General features: G+C 40.1%; 1 long non-coding RNA gene across 2 annotated transcripts in view; it reads right to left on the bottom strand.

Moving 5' to 3' along the window:
- Window positions 1-23,008, bottom strand: part of LOC129711443 (uncharacterized) — a 31,881-nt gene that overhangs the window by 4,944 nt on the left and 3,929 nt on the right. Inside the window, exons 2-3 of one of the 2 annotated variants that reach the window (XR_008725848.1) lie at window positions 22,409-22,543; window positions 7,051-7,087 (exon numbers count right to left, since the gene is read on the bottom strand). This is a non-coding gene — a long non-coding RNA (uncharacterized LOC129711443). The remainder of the gene's footprint in view (window positions 1-7,050; window positions 7,088-22,408; window positions 22,544-23,008) is intronic. The other variant, XR_008725849.1, reaches the window with a different exon arrangement.

The raw sequence follows: 23,008 nt of genomic DNA on the forward strand, positions 1-23,008 counted from the left end.
CACACATCTTGAATGATCCTGGGGCCTGGGGAAGACTTGAGAGACAGTGAAAGAAGGCCAAAAATGGTGTTACTTAAAATAGATATATATTTCCACTGAGGCCTAACATCGAGAGGCTAGCGGCCTCCAACTAGAATCAACCTTGAGGGCTCCGGTCGCAGACCCTGTGGACTTACCATCATGCTGCTGGCTGCCTTCGGAGGCTGTGGTGGCGTTGCGGCTGCGACTCGACTTCAGAGGCTTCGTCCACGAGCCCTGTGGACGGTAACATTGGGAGCTCGCAGGTCCCTGGTTAATGACCGGCTTTCGGGAGCTCCAGCAACAACAGCAGCTTCTTCTACCCCGAATCGTGGGGCTTGAATTGCCCCGTTCGCAGGGCCTTTAATCGCCCGGCGTGGCTTAAAATCGGGCCGCGGGATCTATCATCAACCGGCGGGGGCTTCAACATCAGAAGCCTCGATCGCCTCATGACAAAACATGGGGGGGGGATTGTCCCCCACCTCTCAAAACATGGGGGACACACGCCCTCCCATCCTCCCCCCCCCGGGATTTCCGCCAAATGGTAGACCTGTCTGGAGTGTGTAACAGCTATTCAAAGTCCACAGTGAGCCCTTAAAATAAAAGGGAATGCTGTATCCAGCATTTAGATTCAGATTCAGGTTCAAACTTTATTGTCATTGTGCAGTGTACAGTACAGAGACAACGAAATGCAGTTAGCATCTCACCCAGAAGATGCTAACTGCTGGTCTGGCAACAGAGAGACCTGTAGCGCCTCCTGGATGGTAGGAGGGTAAACAGTCTGTGGTTGGGGTGAGAGCAGTCCTTGACGATGCTAAGTGCCCTTCGCAGACAGCGCTTGCTTTGGACAGACTCAATGGAGGGGAGTGAGGAACCGGTGATGCGTTGGGCAATTTTCACCACCCTCTGCAATGCTTTCCAGTCGGAGACAAAGCAGTTGCCACATCATACTGTGATACAGTTGGTAAGGATGCTCTCGTTGGTGCAGCGGTAGAAGTTCACCAGAATCTGAGGAGACAGATGGACCTACTTTAGTTTATTCAGGGAGAATAGACGCTGGTGAGCCTTCTTGACCAGAGTTGAGGTATTGTGGGTCCAGGAGAGGTCATCGGAGATGTTGACCCCCAGCATTTAGCTGGAGAAATATTAAAAGGGTCCCTTAATGGTAACATTACTGGAGCAGTTAATATGGAAACACAGATTGGATCGGGACCACAGACCAAGAAACACTACACCCCCATATAATTTTCAAATATACCATATTTTAACTGGATCTTTCAGATGAGCAAGATATTTGCAGCTTCAGGTTTTCCAAGGCTGAGATATGTGCGGTGCTGTGGGAAGACATTTAGCCATGCCCACTTTCCTGGACCACTCCTTCCGTGGGATTCCTTCACCCTCAGCTTCCTTTCCAAAGGATATTTCCAGACAGTTGTAAAAGGTTATTGTCACAACTCTCCATGTGTTTGTTGTTCACTGCTGCAACATAGAGGGTGTCCAATTACTGTATTCACAGAGAGGTGATTTCATGTACTTTGATGTTCAATGAGGGGCGACTACCATTTGAACATTGTGATTTGCCACAAACATAGGCTGCCATTGACTGCAGACATGTGCCCATAAGGTCACATTCATTTTCGGGATCTTTCCATCATCAGGAAAGGTTTACACTCTCTCAATGTGTGGATGGTTATACATCGTTAAAAATAAGTACCTCATTGCCTGGGCCATATTTCTGGGAACTACATATGATGCCTTCAACGTCAGAATGTCTGCATTTGTGAATTATTTCAGAAGCTGAGCTGGAGGAATGGATCCTGGAGGGCATGGCTACCCTCTATTTTCCTGGTTCATCACAAGGGTGGTGTTCTCCCTCACATTTTCCATCATATCAGTCTGCTCATTATCACTCTTTGTCAAATCAGTGCATTCTCCACCACACACATCAAATGGGATCAGCATAGATTGCCACCATGATCAGCATGGATGTGTTGGGCCTAAGGGTCCGTTTAAGTGCTGTACAATTCCATGACTATGACTTCTGACTGACATGTGTGATGGGCTGGGCTACATCCACAACTCTGCAATTTTTGCAGTACTGGACAGAATTATACCTTCTTCCCAATGGTAGCAGTGAATTAAGACCATGGCCAGAGGTATGTTTTTTAAAATTATATTTACTGCCTTGTTAAGACAGCGCTTACCGTAACTTCCTTCGATGGCGGGAAGGTCAATACCAGTGACGGATCAGACTATGTCCACCATTTTCTGCACCCTCCTTTATTCTTGAGCAATCGAATTACTGATCCATGTTATTGTACAAGCCATAGTTCTACTCTGGTTGAGTCATGCCTTACATTTTTAATAAAGTGTCACAAATAAATTGACTTCAGAGCCCTTTACAACTATTTCCACATTACGCAATTAAACACTATAATGTAACTTGTTCTTGTATTGGAACTGATAGTATTAAATTAAGTTTATGGGAGATATAAAAGCAAATATATTACAGTATTTTTTAATATATTTTACTTATCATCACATTTTTTACAAATGACTGGCAAAATAATGTAACATGATTTCCAATGCAAAATTAATTAATTAATTGATTGATCTAATATCACTTTGCTAAATTTGTGCTGTAGAACACTTTCATTTGGACATTGTTAATTTATTCCATAGGTGATTCTTTTTAAGATATATAAATATAGATCTCCCCAGATCTTTGTCAACAATTACACTATTCATACAGTATATCGAAGCCAAGTACAGATCAAAATGTTCCCAGAGGCAATTCATGATCTTTGTTTCAGGAGCTTGAGTTGAAGCACTACAATTGATTAAGCAGCCTCAAAACCAAGGAAAACAAATCAGATTTCTGATAAAGATTGGCAGCTGGTGTCTACTTCTGTAAAAGTGCGTAAGTGTAAAATCCAACTTGGTGGATTATGATCAATATTTGAACAAGGCATTGATACACTGTTTGAGCTCCGAGCATCTGAAGGAGATACCAGAGGGAGCTTGATAGCCATAGGCATGAGAGAGTGCCATCAGTGGACACTCTAGGAGGGCAAAATGGCTTGAAGATTTGAGAGCAAATTCACATTTCCAGTGTCTGCAGAAGGGCACTTGAATGGAGTACAGATTAGTGAAATGAACATAACACAAGAGCATTAAATCCACAATTTATATGTCTTTCAGACCTAGCTCTTATTCAATGCTGAGGAACTGGTGAATTTATCCTCCGAGTTTACAAAACAAAAATAAATGTTTGCGCATACATTGTAATAAATTGTTTGCATATCTGTTGTGCTGCAAGTAAGAATTTCATTGTCCTGTTTCATTTTGAGTCTCTTGACTAATATACTGGGAAATCTGACAGGCTGATGGGATAGCGAATGCTCTAGAATCCACCAAAATACAGCTGTAAGTTCATTCAAAGACACATATTTGCAGTAGCGATGCGACAAAATATTATGACTTGAATAATTTGACATGCTTTTCCATGTGTTTAATGAGCTCTTTGAACTGTAATAGGAGCATTTTGTCTCTTGGTTGCCAATGGCAGTTCCAACTATGCTTTATAGCCTCTTGTCATCTATTCACTCTGCCCATGAGAATGGCACGTGGCAATTAACAATAAATGACTAATGCTACCCATTACCAGTAGCAGTGTATTAAACATTTGACTAACACATGCAAATTGGAGGAACAGCACCTCATATTTTGCTTGGGCAGCTTACAACCCAGCAGTATGACTAATGATTTCTCTAATTTCAAGTAACCCTTGCATTTCCTTTCCTTCCATCCTTCCCCCACCCTAGTTGTTCTGCCAGTTTCATTGTTTGTATCCCTTCGTAATCATCTATTCCACAGCCAACAATGGACCAGTTGTGGGCTATTTTGCCATCTAGATTTGTTCTGTACATTTTCATACCTCTAGATTCCCTCTTCCCTGACTCTCAGTCTGAAGAAGGGTTTCGACCCGAAATGTCACCTATTCCTTTTCTCCAGAGATGCTACCTGACCTGTTGAGTTAGTCCAGCATTTTATGTTTATCTTTGGTGTAAACCAACATCTGCAGTTCCTTCCTGCTACTAAAAGTAATCATTATTTAATCCATTAACCAAATGATAATTTTTAATTGCAATGAAACTGTCACAAAATCTTGTAAAGTTTTAAACAATTCACTCACTATTTATTATTAACCAGGCAAAGCAATGGCACAAGCTGTCAAATCAGTAGTTTGAGCATATTATCTCCCCTGCATGAAAGGAGAGAGCATTTTTCTCAGTGAAGGTGATTTACTCTGTGCAAGTTTGTTAACAGGTTTTGACAATTCCACATGATTAGCATGCATTTATAGTGTTAAGCCTGGGTGAATGATCTGCAGCCTATCTTTAAGATTTCATTTGCAGCTATTGTGCATAAACTATCATAAATTCCGCTGCTTGCAACATTAACTATATTACTCTACAATTGAAGGGACAAATTTTCATAAGTTTCATTTTATGCAATGTAGATCCATGCTCTCAAATGTAAGGCACAATGAAATAATAATCTACTTTGGCACTGTTAAGTATTTCAGATGAGATAAGATAGTTTTGCAGAATCTTACAGAAAAATTGAAGGTGACAATGGGGAACAAGGTACTTTGCATACTGCAGATGACGGATGCTAATTCATGCTAATAAACTCAGGCCAGTGAATTGAACTGAAGTAAAATGTGAAAGCCAAACGAGAAACAGATATTAATGCATACTAAATATGGATTATGTTTGCTAATGCATGATAATGATCCATGCCCATAAAACGATTGGGAACAAAATTATGACAGAAGCACCCATTGCTGAGTGCTGTGGAAGAAGTTTCTGCTTTAAAATGGTGTCCAACTCCAAACATACATACCTGTGAACCAGTTGTGCCATCTTAGAGAGGGTATTTATTATCTTGATGGCTGTTTGCTCAGTAAGCAAATTACGATGAATATACAATATTTGTATGATGCTAAATGCTTCCAGTAATGTTCTCTCTTAACTTTGCAATGTTAAATGTGGACAAAGCTCCTTACCAGCTTGATTAAAAAGCACATCCATATTTTTGACTTTTAAAAAATTTGCTATTGACATATTGGAACTAATATTTTGGAGTTTTAAGCCTTCTTTCAAGTGTTAAAAAAAACTATAGGATGTAATGGGCATAAGGAAGAGACTCTGATACAACTTCAAGGCTTCTACATAAATGTATATTATGATGTGCTTCAGCTTCTCTTGGGATAACATATGATTGAGAAAATAAGGTGAAGGACAAACAGGAAGAACTAGAGGTAAGGTAAGAGCAAGAAATATATCAGGTTGGGATGCTCAGGGAATAATTCTCTAGCCTAACCCTCAGCTAGGATTTCTTTAGGGGCACTTTAAGGGAAAGTACGCCTGCTTCATCCTTACTTTAAATTCAGGGTATCCTTTCAACCACATATACGTTCACCACCTCCAGCACCAACACACAATGGTTGCAGTGTGTATTTACAAAGTGCTCTGCAGATACTCCCTTAGACAACTCCACAAGCAGGTTTTTATACAGCCTGTGCATAGGAACACCAATGCTTGTAGACTTACCTCCAAGTCAAATACTCTCCCGATATATATTCACCATTTTGCTTTGTTGTTGGACATTACAATGGACAATAGACGATAGATGCAGGATTAGGCCATTCGGCCCTTCCAGTCAACACCGCCATTCAATGTGATCATGGCTGATCTTCCCCAATCAGTACCCCATTCCTGCCTTGTCCCCATATCCCCCAACTCTTGAAGAGCCCTATCTAGCTCTCCCTTGGAAGTATCCAGAGAACCGGCCTCTACCGCCCTCTGAGGCAAATAATTCCTCAGACTCACAATTCTCTTTGTGAAAAATCAATCAATCAATCAATCCATCAATCAATCCATCCATCCATCCATCCATCCATCCATCCATCAATCAAGCCATCAATCCATAAATCCATCCATCCATTCCCCACCTTTACAACTTAAAACTTAATTTTGTTTTACCTTTTCAGTTCTATCAAAGGGTTTCTATTTAAAACATTTATTATGTTTCCCTTTTCTGCTGCCTTTCCTGCTGTGTGTTTCCAGCATTTTCTGTTTTCACCTCATATTTCCAGTATATGCAGTTTTTGTTTTAACATATTTGGATTACATCACTTGTCACTGGCTATTGCATCGAGCCATTTTTGGCTAGGTTAGATTGAGTGAATGAGCAGAACTGTAACTGCTGAGACAGCAAAACACAGCATTAAGGAAGTATAACATTACCCAACCAAGGTAATCTCTGCTGAATTCACTGTAGATTAATGTAAAAGAGATGCTTCTCTCTCTGTGCAAGGATTTTACTCTTCATAAGTGTCATATTTGCAATAGTAATATATACAGTAGCTCATCTCACCTGTCAGACCCTCTCAAAATTTTATATGCATCAATGAATTGACATTTCTTCTGAACGTCAGAGTGGTCAGGCCAGTCCTAGTCCTCTCTCTTCATTAGCCAACCTTCTCAAGCCAGGAATTAATATAGGGGATCTGACACACTCCCCAAAGCAAATTTACCCTTTTTTTAAATAAGGAAACCAAAACTTGAGGCAGAGTCTCATCAAAACCCTGCACTCTCTATTTGGCTTTCTTATTTTGTTCTTTAACATCCTCAGTATGAAGATTAATATACCATTTGCCTTCCTAATTGCTTTCTGAACCAATAAGTTTTCTTTCTGTGCCTCATGATGCACCACACCAAGCTGAATTTTACACAAGCATACCACCACTTAAAACAAATCTGTTTTCCTATATTTCCTCTCAAAATATTTCCTACAATGTATACCATCTGCTACCTTTGTGTCCACTAATTTAAACTAGCTATATGATTTTACATAATCTTTGTATCCTTCTTACAGATTGTAATTTTGTACAATGAGCAACCTTGAATCCATCATCCTTTGTCTCTTCATTTGATTTATAAACATACTGTAGATCTTGAATACCTGAGGATCCAGAACAGATTCCTCCTGCTGTACTGACCTGAAAATGAAATGTATGAAATCAGGAATTAAAAATAAATTAAATTGGGTAAGAGTAATCATGAAACTACTGGATTGTTATAATAATCTACCAGGTTCACAATTGTTCTGCTAGGAGGGAAATTGTCATCCTTTTCCCATTAATGTGTTTTATTCGCAATCGGCACCTCATATTAGGAGAAACTATGTTTATCCCACTCAGATGTTTCTCTTGTTTTTATCTTTCATGAAGAATGCTGCAAAAATATTGTCCGGTGTTATGGGGAGAAGGCAGGAGAATTGGGTTAGGAGGGAGAGATTGATCAGCCAAGATTGATTGGCTGAATAGACTTGATGGGCTGGATGGCTTAATTATTGTAGCTCAGATTGTTGCAGCTGCACATGACGTTTATGAGGCCACACCTGGGGTAGTGTTCACTGGTTTAGGTCTTTACACAAAAAAAAATAATAGGAGCATTGGAGGCAGCCCAAAGGAGAGTCACCAGGCTAATTCCTTGGATGATAGTGTAGTCCTATCAAGAGAGGCTTGGATTATATTTATTAGAGTTGAGAGGATGAAGAGGTGAACTTATTCAAACTTATTGGATCCTGAGGGGACTTAACAGGTTAGATGTTGATATGTTTTCACAAATGAGATTCAACAACAAAGGGACATAGCTATAAGACAAGGGTCAATCATTGGAAACAGAGGTGTTGAAAAATGTATTCTCTCAAAGAGTAGTGAATCTCTAGAATTCTTTGCTCCAGAGTGTGGTGATGGCCAAATCTTTAGGAATGTTTAAAATGGAGATATATAAACATTTGACAAATTGGGGCATTGGCGGTTATGGGTAATCAATGCAGAAGAGAAATTGAGGCCAACATGGATTTGCCAGGATCCCAGTGAATGTCAGGAAAGGCTTGAGGGACTGGTCAGCTACTGCAGCCTCTATTTTGTTGTGTACATATGTGCAGAGCCATGAGCTTGCTTCATGCATACTGGATATCTTTTGACAACCCTAGAATTACTGAAGCGAGTGATGCAAGTTACTGGCAGACAGAATCTTGAAATAACCACAAATCTACACCCATTTACTTTTTGGGGACAAGCGTTATTGAACCTTACAAGCACTTGAGATGTTCAATCTGCTCTCACATTACTAGTGCTCTATCTACTGATAATTGCATTGCAATGCTTCCAAATGTAAATGGTTTGACTCAGTAATTGTGTTTCTACAGTCAAAACTGCTACTTCAGGGTCTTCCAATGTGGCATGTAAACTATGGCTTATCCTACGGTATCTTTAATGTGCATAATTGGTTTGGTGTGTCAACATAATTGCATCAGAACATAAATGAACATTGTAATTTAACAATGCTATGTTTGTGATTGCCACAGTTTAAAATTAGCAGACGTTGATTGAAACTGAACTATAAATAGGATGTAAAATATAGTAAAAATAATTATTTTTTGTGAAACTTCAGATAATTGTAGACCAGGCATCCCCAGAATAACTCTGGTCTTTATCGGGTCAACTGTTTTCCAAACATTTGCACCAGAGTGTTTAGAGACACCAAATATTTAAACAAAAGATCTTGATGATTACTGACCTCTGCACAATCACATTGTTGAAGTGCTTAAAAATAAATAATGAATTAAGTCTTATATACTGTCCAAAAGAACTTTAGGTAAGAGGCAACCGAGGCTTAGAAATTATTTGCTGAGTTGAGAAAGCTTGATAGCTAAAATCAACTTTGCTGAATTTAGTGCTGGTTTCAGAACTGGACTTGACAGAATATGGAAGATGCTACAATCTGGAACAATTATATCTATTTTTTTAATTCATTTGTGGGGTTGGATATCATTGTCTGGTGAATATTTATTGTCCTGCCCTAATCAATTAGCCGTGTTTGTATATTATCTTGAGCACATTGTTTTTCTACTGTATATGGCAATTTTGTGTTTTTAGTTTAGTTAACCATTGTTACCTTGCTATAATACATACCATATTCACAAATTTCAGATAATTAGGAATGGATCATTTTTGAGAGAGCTCGTTGAGTTTATTATTGTCACATGTACCGAGGTACAATGAAAAGCTTTGGGTATCGGCCCGAAACGTTGCGTATTTCCTTCGCTCCATAGATGCTGCTGCACCCGCTGAATTTCTCCAGCACTTTTGTGTACCTTCGATTTCCAGCATCTGCAGTTCTTTCTTAATCACATGAAAAGCTTTTTGTTGTGTGCTACCATTAAAGAAAATACTATACATGATTATAATCAAGTTTTCCAGTGTACAGCTAAAGGATAAAGGGTACAACAATTAGTACAAGATAAAGTCTGATATAAACTTGATTTTGTGAAAGTAATTGTCCAACCTTTGACAAAAAAAGAAATAAAATTATCTGATAAAGCTGCAATGGTGTCGATAATATTGAAATAATCCATTGCAAAGTACTTTCATGGCTTTATTTCAACCTCAAAGGAGAGACAATGGTGTTTGATGGTTTTTTATACGTTTTCATCTATATTGTAATCTTTTAATTCCTTTATCCATTATTCTCCATTATTTATTTTTTTTATCTACTGCTTAGTAAGCCATTGCCTTATAATCATTATGTACTGCTGCAAATGGACAACAGAATCTTCCAAGCTAATTGGATAGTTTTTTTAAATTAATTTGCTGCAAATTTAAAACCATCAGGGGAAGGATCATGGGGTACCATTGACCTTATTTGGTGCTAATTGCATAAGCAGCCCTACCTCCTCCCTCATATTCTAACTCCCACATCCATTATTACTTCTCCCTGAGCCTCATTCCAGTCCCAGTGACACTCCCATATGATTAATCCCACATCCACTATTTTGTTTCTTTTTTATGTATCTGTTTTCCTCTTCCAGTCATTAGAACACCTTTTGGAATTGCTGCCCCAGGCTATTTCACCCAGCCAGCGGCCAAAGTCAGTCTATTAGCTGTAAAATTTGCAGAACTCGTTTCTCACTGGCTAATCATTACTCGCCAAACATAGTACAAGACATGAACACTTAAATTCCTTGTTATACCACAGCTCACTCTGTTGTTACCTAGCAGGTAGCTTTTGCAAAAGCATCAAACATATTTCTCAGGAGATTGAAGAAATATTTGAACATTTTAATTTCTTCCTCACAAAATTAATCCGTACACCCTTCTTCAATGAATTGATTTAGCTACAGATGTCCTATTATTTCTGGTGTCACTCCAATGCATTTGTGGTGGGGAAGGGATAACATCACCCATATGTTTGCCTCCCTTTCAGCAAGGTGAAACATCCTACCTCGTTGAAAAGATCCCACCCAGTGGATCTGCAGCGAATTGCTATGATACATTATACTCATGACTAGTTGACTGGAATGTCAGTCACTACGTTGATACTGATCAGTTATATTTGTCTTAGAAAGACGATAAGAAATGTAACCTGAAATTCGTTTTAGTTCAAAGCTACAGGAATGCCCCTCCTAACCAGTCGAAAAAACAACATCAAACCAATGAAAACACAAAGAGAAAAACAAACTCAGCAAATTCAGATCTGGTACAGCAAAAGTGTTGCCAGTTGTTTGTGTAACTGCATGATGCCAAAGCCCCTTATTACATTGTAGGACTTATTCAGCTGTAAATTATCATGCATATTTCATTGAAGGGATTACTGCAACAGAATTGTGTGTCTTTTTTTGTTCTATGTCTTTATAATTACACCTTGAAGCCACAACTGAATTTTACTACATATTCATGAAAAGCTGGCTTGTAATTTGATAAAGGGTAGCTTGTGTTCTTGACTCCATTCAAACAGCATCGTGAAGCTGAATTAAAGTCGGCATCTGTGTTCTCCGAGCATTAATCTCTTCAAGCATATTCCAGCTGCTATGATGTGCAAGAGGGAGATAAGTCTTAAACGGACTAAAGCTAAGCAAACCAGACAACTCTATTATTGGCTTCATAATTGCTTAATTAAACTTTTGTCACTAATCATTATGAGGGCAATGGAGCTGTTATACCAGCTTCTGTTAAGCAAAAATCAATAAACTGTTGGAGTTAATTTCACTGTATTTTTTGTCCTGCAAATGAAATTCATTGCTGCCGGTTAGTGATCTGCTGTGCTGGATGTATACTGATATGAGCAGCCATCACCATTTGAATTGAGGGTATTCAGTAGCACATGAATATAAACAAATGGCAAACATACAGTAAATCTCTTGCATGAAGTACACCTTCTATCCCTTTATTATGGAACAATTGACCCATCTAAAATGAATTCTAATGCCAAGAAAGCATTTAGATTTAAATTACACCATGGTCGCATAGGTCTGAAAGATGATGTTATAAAAAAGATTAATATGCTAATTATTTTCTCTTCTTATTTCTCTTTCTGACATCAGTGGAAGAATATCGTGAGGCATGTAAGGATGAAGGCTGTTTTGTCATGAAATTGCTATGTTGCTTATAACACTGAGTGGGCTATAATTTGCTGTTTCATAAACTCATTCCAAATTCCAATGCGGTTTTACAGATCTGTTTATATAAGGCTGTCATTTTGGAAGATCTGCACGTTTTTTTTTAACTTTTGAAAGATTAAAATATCCTCCCACTTGAATGTCGGCTTAGTCTGATCAATAGCGAGGATGTGAAATTAATGATGTAGAAACGTATATGAACACTACAAAATACACACTGGGAAAAAAGGACAAACACAAGCAGAGGGATTATTTTTCTGATTTACAAAATAAATCATCTTTGATTCGCAAAACAATAGAGGATGCAGGTGGGATCTCAGGGAGGAAAGGTATGTAAACACAACCATATAAATGCAGAAGTGCATTCAATAGGTCCTATCACTGGTTTTAAAAATATTATTTTTCCTTCATGTCTGCAGATGAATTGGGTAACATTGCTGATTGACTTATATCACACATTTATGACTATATCTGGACTGTCAACTTAGCAATCATTCGCTATGTGTTGTAGTTTTCTAGTTGATGACTCTTATGTTTGCATCTGTTTGATTGAATTGACATTATCAGCATAGTCTGTACTGCAATGCACGTCTCCATTTTCCTCAAAGCCATCCTCTGTTTTCCCTCCTACCTGAAGGCATTCACACAATTCTCTCTCCTTTCCTGATCATGCACTCAATTTGGTGTACAAGCCCGTTGATACCAGATATTGTCTCAAAGTTATCCACACTTTTCCTCTGAATGTACACAGGTGTGGAGAACAGAAATGAGATGAGTGGATGTGTGCTTGGAAAGGTCCGTGTGGAGACCACATGTGGATGGTAGATCTGAAATCTTCTGCATTTGCTGGATCAATTTTACCCAGCCATGCTGGAGTTCATTATAGGGTCTGAGGTGTATCCCATTATCTGTTGACAGGACGAAGAGATCAGTGGCTGATGCTTGCAGGGTAGTGCTGGAGGCTGAGAGAAAATCATAAGCAGGAGTTGAGTTCATTCCTGGATTTAGAACCTCAACAAGCCCCAACCTACTTGGATCAAGAAGGGTGTCACATTTTCATAGGAATATAGAAACATAAAAACATAGAAAGTATGTGCAGGAGTCAACCATTCAGCCCTTTGAGCCAGCACCGCCATTCAATATGATCATGGCTGATCATCCAGAATCAGTAACTCGTTCCTGCTTTTTCCCCATATCCCTTGATTCCGTTAGACCTAAGAGCTATATTATCTTGAATACATCCAAAGAATTGGCCTCCACTGCCTTCTGTGACAGAGATTTCCACAGATTCACAATTCTCTGGGTGAAACATCCTGATGTGACCATGTCTCCAACCCACTTAATGTGCCCTCTTAAGGTTACTTGTACACATCGTTCCACACATCCACTCAGTTTGAAAGTCCAGAACCTCTCATTCATTGCAGCCTCACATTGCCTTTCATTTAAAAAACAACCAATATTCAATCTTATCCTCAGTCAGTTTCAAACCTCTCATAAAGTTAACACCCACCCCTGCAGAATCTTCCAGTTATTTAACCCATAGGTCTTGTCCTGCTGTCCTTTCACAAAGTAAGAACATAGAATATGAGGGGAGGGGGGGGACAGAAAACCAAGGCTGTCTTTTCAACCATCAACCCTTTATAGACTATAGAGTCCTATAGATAACCTGCGCAGGTAAACATGAAGATCAGGGATGAAAGATTGTGAGCTTCCCAGATACTAACTCCAGGAATAGGTATACAAGACATGTTCATTTTAAATAGAAGGTAGTAGTTACCCAGAACATGCTACCAGATAAAGAGGCAAAAGCAGATACACTAACAATATTTTAGAAGCATTTACACAGACATGGATAGGCAGGTGCAGACTATGCTAATTGCCCCTTCTTGGAGGTGGTTACTGCCTCTTTGCTGCACATCATAGACTCGGGCACAGTGTGTGAGATAGCTGGGTTTTCTCCTGGTGTTGCACTCATGTAGTATGATGCAGATGACAGCAAGAACTTTGTAATCTGCGTAGAATAGCGATCTTGTGCACTCTACCTGGTTCATTTGGGGTTCAAACAATAGGATTCTTTCCAGTGCCGGTTAATTACAAAACCCAGGTGGTTTCATGTGTGTTTGCGAATTTAGAGCATTTCATCTTTCTTATCCATTTTTCAATTCAAATTTGTCTTTCAGCACTTGATTTTCCGAAAATGGAATACAATGGAGACAGGCATGCTGTATCTTATATTCTTTCACTCAATGTCCTGGAGCTTTGATAAAGCAAATCTGGTTATTATTAATGGACCTCAGGATTTGTTTGTTCTGTGGCCACATTTGAATTTCCAGTCCCCTCGCTTGCCTGCACATTGCTATTTTTAAGAAATATTGAGTATTTTGTACAATTGGATTTAAATACAGGCTGTTCTTTGGCCACAATTGACATATTTGGGCCAGAAATAGAGTACTGCCTTCACTTGATTTTAATTTGTAAGTACAGATTGTGGAAAAAATGCTTCACAACAACCTAGAGCTTTGCTTTATATACAGACACAATCTGTCTTTTTGTAGATCATATCATTCAATTGCAGTTGTTCTAATAATGTTCTCCAAATTTTGCATGTAATTTTACCAAAGTAAATTGAAGTGTTAAAATGCCTAACTACCCCAAATCAGTTTATTTACCAGTTTTAGAGTCATACAGTGTGGAAACAGGCCCTTCGGCCCAACTCACCCACACCGGCCAACAATGTCCCAGCTACACTAGTCCCACTTGCCAGTGCTTGGTCCATATCCCTCCAAACCTTCCTACCCATGTAACTGTCTAACTGTTTCTTACATGATGGGATAGCCCCAGCCTCAACTACCTCCTCCGGCAGCTTGTTCCATACACCCACGACCCTTTGTGTGAAAAAATTACCCCTCGGATTCCTATTAAATCTTTTCCCCTTCACCTTGAACATATGTCCTCTGGTCTTCAATTCCTCTATTCTAGACAAAAGGCTGTGCATCTACCCAATCTATTCCTCTCATGATCTTATACACTTCCATACACATCGCTTATCCTCCTGCACTCAATAGAATAGAGAGCCAGCCTACTCAACCCCTCCCTATAGCTTACACCATCGTAAATCCTTTTCGAACCCTGTCAAGCTTGACAACATCTTTCCTAAAACGTGGTGCCCAGAACTGAACAAAATATTCTAAATGTGGACTCACCAACATCTTATGCAACTGCAACATGACCTCTCAACTTCTATACTCAATACTCTGACTGATGAAGGCCAAAGTGCCAAAAGCCTTTTTGACCACCATATCTCCCTGTGACTCAACCTTCAAAGAATCATTCACCTCTACCCCTTGATCACTCAGGTCTACAACACTACCCAGAGGCCTACCATTTACTGTGTAGGTCCTGCCCTTGTTCAACGTCCCAAAATGCAACACCTCACACTTCTCTGTATTAAATTCCAACAACCATTCCTCCGCCGACCTGGCCAATCGATCCAGATTCTGCTGCATTTGCTCACAAACCATCTTCACTGTCTGCAAAACATAGAAACATAGAAACATAGAAAATAGGTGCAGGAGTAGGCCATTCGGCCCTTCGAGCCTGCACCGCCATTCAATATGATCATGGCTGATCATCCAAATCAATATCCCATACTTGCCTTCTCTCCATACCCCCCTGATCCCTTTAGCCACAAGGGCCACATCTAACTCCCTCTTAAATATAGCCAATGAACTGGCCTCAACTACTTTCTGTGGCAGAGAATTCCACAGATTCACCACTCTCTGTGTAAAAAATGATTTTTTTATCTTGGTCCTAAAAGACTTCCCTCTTATCCTTAAACTGTGTCCCCTTGTTCTGGATTTCCCCAACATCGGGAATAATCTTCCTGCATCTAGCCTGTCCAAACCCTTAAGAATTTTGTAAGTTTCTTTAAGATCCCCCCTCAATCTTCTAAATTCTAGCATGTACAAGCCGAGTCTATCCAGTCTTTCTTCATATGAAAGTCCTGCCATCCCAGGAATTAGTCTGGTGAACCTTCTCTGTACTCCCTCTATGGCAAGAATGTCTTTCCTCAGATTAGGAGACCAAAACTGTAGGCAATACTCCAGGTGTGCTCTCACCAAGACCCTGTACAACTGCAGTAGAACCTCCCTGCTCTTATACTCAAATCCTTTTGCTATGAATGCTAACATACCATTCGCTTTCTTCACTGCCTGCTGCACCTGCATGCCTACTTTCAATGACTGGTGTACCATGACACCCAGGTCTCGTTGCATCTCCCCTTTTCCTAATCGGCCACCATTCAGATAAAGTCTACTTTCCTGTTTTTGCCACTAAAGTGGATAACCTCACATTTATCCACATTGTACTGCATCTGCCATATATTTGCCCACTTACCCAACCTATCCAAGTCACCTTGCAGCCTCCTAGCATCCTCCTCATAGCTAACACTGCCCCCCAGCTTCGTGTCATCCGCAAACTTGGAGATGTTGCATTCAATTCCCTCATCCAGATCATTAATATATATTGTAAATAGCTGGGGTCCCAGCACTGAGCCTTGCGGTACCCCACTAGTCACTGCCTGCCTTTCTGAAAAGGACCCATTTACTCCTACTCTTTGCTTCCTGTCTGCCAGCCAGTTCTCTATCCACATCAATACTGCACCCCCAATACCGTGTGCTTTAAGTTTGCATACTAATCTCTTATGTGGGACCTTGTCGAAAGCCTTCTGGAAGTCCAGATATAACACATCCACTGGTTCTCCCTTATCCACTCTACTAGTTACATCCTCGAAAAATTCTATAAGATTCGTCAGACATGATTTACCTTTCATAAATCCATGCTGACTTTGTCCAATGATTTCACCACTTTTCAAATGTGCTGCTATCCCATCTTTAATAACTGATTCTAGCAGTTTCCCCATTACCGATGTTAGACTAACTGGTCTGTAATTCCCCGTTTTCTCTCTCCCTCCCTTTTTAAAAAGTGGGGTTACATTAGCTACCCTCCAATCCTCAGGAACTACTCCAGAATCTAAAGAGTTTTGAAAAATTATCACTAATGCATCCACTATTTCTGTGGCTACTCCCTTAAGTACTCTGTGATGCAGCCTATCTGGCCCTGGGGATTTATCGGCCTTTAATCCATTCGATTTACCTGACACCACTTCCTAGCTAACCTGGATTTCACTCAGTTCCTCCATCTCATTTGACCCCCGGTCCCCTGCTTTTTCCGGCAGATTATTTATGTCTTCCTTAGTGAAGACAGAACCAAAGTAGTTATTCAATTGGTCTGCCATGTCCTTGTTCCACTAGCTTTTGTATCATCAGAAAACTTGCTAATCCTACCCTGCATGTTCTCATCCAAATCATTGATGTAGATGACAAACAGTAATGGGCCTAGCACCGAACCCTGAGACACACCACTAGTCACAGGCATCCAGTCTGAGAAACAACCTTCCACCATTACCCTCTGTTACGTTCCATGGAGCCAATTTGCTATCCATTCAGCTATCTCTTCTTGGATCCCATGCGATCTAACCAGTGATGGAAATGGCGGGGGGGGGGTGTGGTATGCAGGAAGGTGGCGTTCCCTACTTTTCAGTTTCCATCGTGTGCGTGAATTCGCAGCTTTACCCTGCGCTACTTAATCCAAGGTGCACGGACAAAAACAATGAACATAGAGCGGAATAGATGACATTTTGGGTCGAGACCTTTCTTCAGACTGAGTCAGGGGAAAGAGGAACAAGAGATATAGATGGTACTACGGACAAATGAATGGAAGATATTGTGGTGCGTGGGTTGCGTGTTCAAATCACGTCGGGGTCACCAATGTGGTGCGTGGGTCTCGAAAGGAGGCACGAAGTCCAGTGTTTTGAGAAGCACCTTTATTTTATTCCTCCCGGTTGTAGGGAAGATGAAACCAGAGGAAGATGGCACCCAAACCCCTGCCTTTTAAACCCTCCGGCTGAGGGCCGCCTCCGGACTGCACCACTCCTGTGCCGAGGGGTTCGGCAGTATAATGGCACGACCCTTGGAAGCCGCCACAATATGCCTATATCTCCCGTTTCCCTATTCCCTTGACTGTCAGTCTGAAGAAGGGTCTCGACCCAAAATGTCACCTATTACCCTCTATGATCGTTGCTTTCGTCCGTCTGTCCGCTCGTTCGCTCGCGCTTGGATTAAGTAGCGCAGGATAAAGCTGCAAATTCACGCACATGATGGAAACTGGAAACTGAAAAGTAGGGAATGCCATCCCCCTGCATACCCCCCTCCCCCCCCCATTTCCATCACTGGTTAGATCTCATCCATCGGTCAAAAGAAGCTGGACAAGCACAGCAAAAGGTAAATTTTAATCCTGTGCACTATAAAAGGATGTTAAAAGTATCCATAAAAACAAACAGGACAGTTGACAGAGACAAGTGGTAGGCTCTGCACAAACTGGGTCAAACGCATATTTTGTTTCAAGACTCCAGATTGTTGACTTTTGAGTGACCTAGTAGACAAATCCTGAGAGGTCCATTAATAAAAATTTCTCCTGGTGGAATACCAGATTCAAGGTATCAAAATGATCAGTACTTGGACATTGAGTGAAAGAATATAAGGTGCAGTATGTCATTCTCCATGGTATTCCATTTAAGGACAATCAAGTCTTGGCAGATGAAATTAAATTGAAAGATTGAATGCCATTTGGCATTCCTCTATTCCTTTTTAAGGTAGAAATCGTTTTTCTATGTACATTCCTTTTTAACGACTTTCTAATGTAACATTTTTCCATTTATGTCCTAGATGGTCTTTTCAGCTCTACTAATCCAAAAGAAAATATTTTTACAACTTTGCATTGACATCGGTCAAACCAATTTTGATATCTGTCAAGTTAAATTATTGAAAATTGTATATGAAAGGCTAAGAACTTCCAAAATATTACTCACTAAGTTCTATACAGCACTAGCTATATAGTGTTAGCATTTACCTGACGTCTGGCTTTAACATGGTGGCATTGCATAGGACTGGATTTTTTTTGTTGCTGGACATGCTTTGGTATGACAGACAAGAATCCAAAACAATTTGTTTTGATAATACAGGTTGAGGTATATATATTTGCCAATACATCAAGTGCACGCTCCTAAATAATCCATAGGGCTTACTAATGGTTCAATGATCCAACAATCCTGTATAATGTATCAGCCCACATAATATATGCTCAGGGTTTTGGAGTGAGGGTTGGACTCGTGACTGAGCCAATGCTGACCCAGTAAAATATATTTTTAAATTACTTTGAATAATGTGATTGCATTTTCCTATTCCATTTGTTTGCAATGATACTAGAAAATCAGTGACCTTAAGAAGTTGATTTAAATAGCAATATTATGGTGCAGAGGGATCAAGGAGCAGAAAAGGAAGATACATTTAAAACTTTATGGAAAAATTGTTTGGAATACTACTAATGACCTATAATGCTTGGGTGCACATTGAAGGTAGAAATGCTCACCTGCATGTTGATCCGTGCTTCTATCTTCGTTTAACTGTCAAGTCAGGACCACACTATCAAATTGAAATAACATTGGCAGTCTTGCACCAATTTAAATGCCCTATATGAGAAAAGCTCTTGAAAATGAATTGCCAGGTGTCCAGATTTTTGCTTGGGAGGTAAATGGGATGGGGTAAGAAGTGGGGGTTGATAGGTGGATATGGATTCTCCCATCAAAATTAGAATCTTCTTTCCTTATGATACAGATAGGGGTAAAACATCCATTTAATGCAAACTTTCTGCTGTACAAGACAGCTCTGTTTGGCACTATCTTCCAGTCTTGGAGAATGTGGATAACAGTTTTTAAACTATCCAATTATTTAAAGTTTGAGATGGTTAAACAAGGAGACTCAATGCTTCAATGTTTCTTCATTGTCACGTGTACTGAGGTACAGTAAATTTTATTTTTTGCATACCAGTTCAGTAAATTGTACCAATACATAAACACATTCTTAGATTAAGTACAAAATGTATAGAAATAGTCCACTGAGACAATATACAAGAGTCGCCAGGCATTGGTACCATTTTCAAAGACAAATTCCTTCAAGTGCAGCTGGTCATAAAGGCCCGTTGTCCGGTCGGCTTGCAGGGTCGGCTTGGACAAGCGATGACGCAAGTGTCCCCCGCTGCTTTGTGCCACTGAGTAACTGAGCCATATTTAACTCACCGATCACATGAGAGTATGCAGAGAGTGCTCTTGGAGTGAGTTACAGATGTCTTCACTTTGGAGGATGGCCAAGCTGACAAATGATTTATGCTTCAAATTGGACATTGGTGCAAAATAGCAATGAGTTGCATTGATAAAGTTGTAATAATAATGTGCCTTCAATTGCAAAACAGATGAGGATTGTTTGACAAGGTTTTGACAACATAATGCACTACATAAGTTCAATTTTCATTACGATCTCGGATGAAAACCATTCCAGTTGCACAAAGTGATTGGCAGAGAAATGACTGTCATCTACAGCTGGAGTAGCAAGAATAGTTTTACTTTTTAAATTAATTTCTGGTCTTTGTGATACTTGTCCTTTGGAATGTAATTGGTATTCATTACTGATTACTTTGAGAGAGCTGAAGATTAAACTAAATTAACGTTCAAAATACAATATTAAAATGGAAGCCAAATAATTTGGGTGAAAGGTATCATTATAAAATATATCACTTTCTACAACCTTTCTGTGAGAATCAATATGATAAAGAAAAAAATAATTGAAATGCCTCTGCCTTACAAACAAAAATCGAATTGTATTTGATATTTATTTGCCTTCACAACTGGATAAATTGTGTTAGTGACAACACCCGTATTACTGAGAAAAGTGTGGGTTCAAGCTGCTCCGAAGACTCATCATTAAAATCTATGTTGCTATTTCAATGCCAAAGTGCAAGAATACAACAGTGTCAAAGCTGATGGTTCTCAGCGAGGACCACAACATATGATTTATATTCCCACTATATAATGGGAAATCGTCTTCAACGTCAAAGGCTTAAAGTATTAAGACTAAGGTATTGACTGAATTGTAGTATTGAGACTAAAGTATTTGAACAAATTGAAGAATGACTTGAAGGCGGCATGACAGTTAGATGGGGTGGTCTAAATGAAGTTGTGAGGTCAGGTTGCAGTTATATAAGGCGTTGGTGAGGCTGCATTAATAGTATCGTGTTCAGTTCTGGGTACCATGTTTTAGGAAAGATGTTGTTGTGTTGGAATGGGTGCAGAAAAGATTGACAAGGATGTTGCCCGAACTCGAGGGTCTGAGCAATAGGGAGAGGTTGGACTCTATTCCCTAAGTACAAGAGGATGAGGGGTGATCTTACAGTGTATAAAATCATGAGAGGAATACATTGGGTGGACGGTCAGAGTCTCTTGCCAGAATAGGGGCATCAAGAACCAGAGAGCATAGGTGTAACGTGAAAGGGGAAAGATTTTATAAGAATCTGAGGGGTAACTTTTTCAGACATAGGGTGGTGGATGCCTGGACAGAACTGCCAGACGAAGTAGTTGAGGCAGGGATTATTGCAATATTTAAGAAGCAATTAGACGGGTACATGGATAGGACAGGTTCAGAGGGATAGGGGCCAAACTCAGGCAAGTGGGACTAACACAGATGGGGCATGTTGGTGGGTGTGGGAAGTTGGGCAAAAGGGCCTGTTCCCACACTGTTTGACTATGACTGCAGAAGAAAAAAACATCAAATCTACTTTGAGAAGAAAATGGTTCTAATCTTTATTTGAATTTGAAATAAACACTAAAAGCTGGAGTAACTCACATCACCTGACCCACTGAGTTACTCCAGCTTTTTTTTGTCTATCTTCAGTTTAAACCAGCAGCTGCAGTTTCTTCCCACACTTAATTTGAACTTATTGGCTTTGTAATTGTTTCTTATGAGGTTAATTATAGACAACCCAAATGTGAATATATTCCATTTTCTGTAACTCAAATGCAGAACTAATGAGTTTAAAATGAGTATAGAAGTGGCAGTAGCAAAATCACCAGGACTTACAAATCTTGTGGACCCAATGATTTCTCTACAAAATAACTATTAGTCACAATAATCATTTGCAATTTCAAGATTCAAGTGCTAAGAACTAGCTGACCTGTGCAAACTTCTGCCATGTCAGTAGTTTGTAAAGCAGCAGTCCCAATCTGCTTATTGTACAAGATTGTGTCAAGGGTCTGGAATTGTCTGCATGGACACGCAATCCCATACCAGTCACATGCAAGTAAAAATCCCCTTACCTAAAACCTTAATTGGGATCAGCACAAGTGCACCATATTGTGTCAGTTTACCATGTGTTTCAATGTTCTTCAGTTTGAGGGCCTGGAGAAGTGTGGACAGACCAAAGAGTTGCCTTGCAATTGAAGGGGAGTCACTTCTCAATTGTTCAATCAAACCAAACACGCCAGGATACATTTTACTCAAATGACTCTTGCAGATAATGCTGGACAAACCACCTAAACACAAAATAAGGATACAGAGGAAAAGAACATAGCTAAAAATCCATATTAGATTGAGGACTTTAAAACATTTTTGCCATTCTTAGAAATGTTTGGAGTGTGGAGTTTGTTGCATGCAGTCAAAGTGCAAAAATATTCAGATAGTAGCATTTTTCCCCATTTTATACAGTCTAAAGTATTAATGTACAAACTCAGATTGAGAATGCACTTCATGTTCTCCTGATATCAATTTAGTTTAATTTAGAGATACAGAACAGAAACGGGCCCTTCAGCCCACCGTATCTGAACCCACCAGCGATCCACGCACATTAACACTATCCCACACACACTAGGGACAATTTTACACTATACCAATCCAATTAACCTACAAACCTATATGTCTTTCGGCCGTGGGAGGAAACTGAAGATCTCCGAGAAAACACACGCGGTCACGTGGAGAACGTAGAAACTCTGTACAGGCAAGCGCCCATAGGCAGGATCGAACCCAGGTCTTCAGAACTGTAAGCGCTGTAAGAATTAGACTTAGACTTAGATCCTTTATTTGTCATTCAGACCTTTCGGTCTGAACAAAATGTCGCTGCCTGCAGCCATACATGTAATAATAAACAACAAAACACACAATAAACACAAATTAACATCCACCACAGTAAGTTCACCAGGCACCTCCTCACTGTGATGGAGGCAAAAATCCTAGGGTTACTGTCTCTTCCCTCTTCTTCTCCCTCTGCGCTGAGGCGATACCTCACCGGGCGATGGTAATCAGTCCCGCGGCTCACCGAGCTCCGCGAGTGGGCCAGTTAAAGCTCCGCGGCCCGGGGTGGTCATAGCTGCCGCCCTCCAGTCCAGCGGATGCAGCGGGAGCTCTGGAAAACAGGCACCAGCCTGTGACCTGCGAGCTCCCGACGATGTCGTCCACTGGCCCGTGGCCGAGACCCGGATTCAGGTCACCGCCGCCAGAACACCGCTTCAGCC

This window comes from Leucoraja erinacea, chromosome 2 (assembly GCF_028641065.1).
Source record: "Leucoraja erinacea ecotype New England chromosome 2, Leri_hhj_1, whole genome shotgun sequence".
NCBI lineage: Eukaryota > Metazoa > Chordata > Chondrichthyes > Rajiformes > Rajidae > Leucoraja > Leucoraja erinaceus.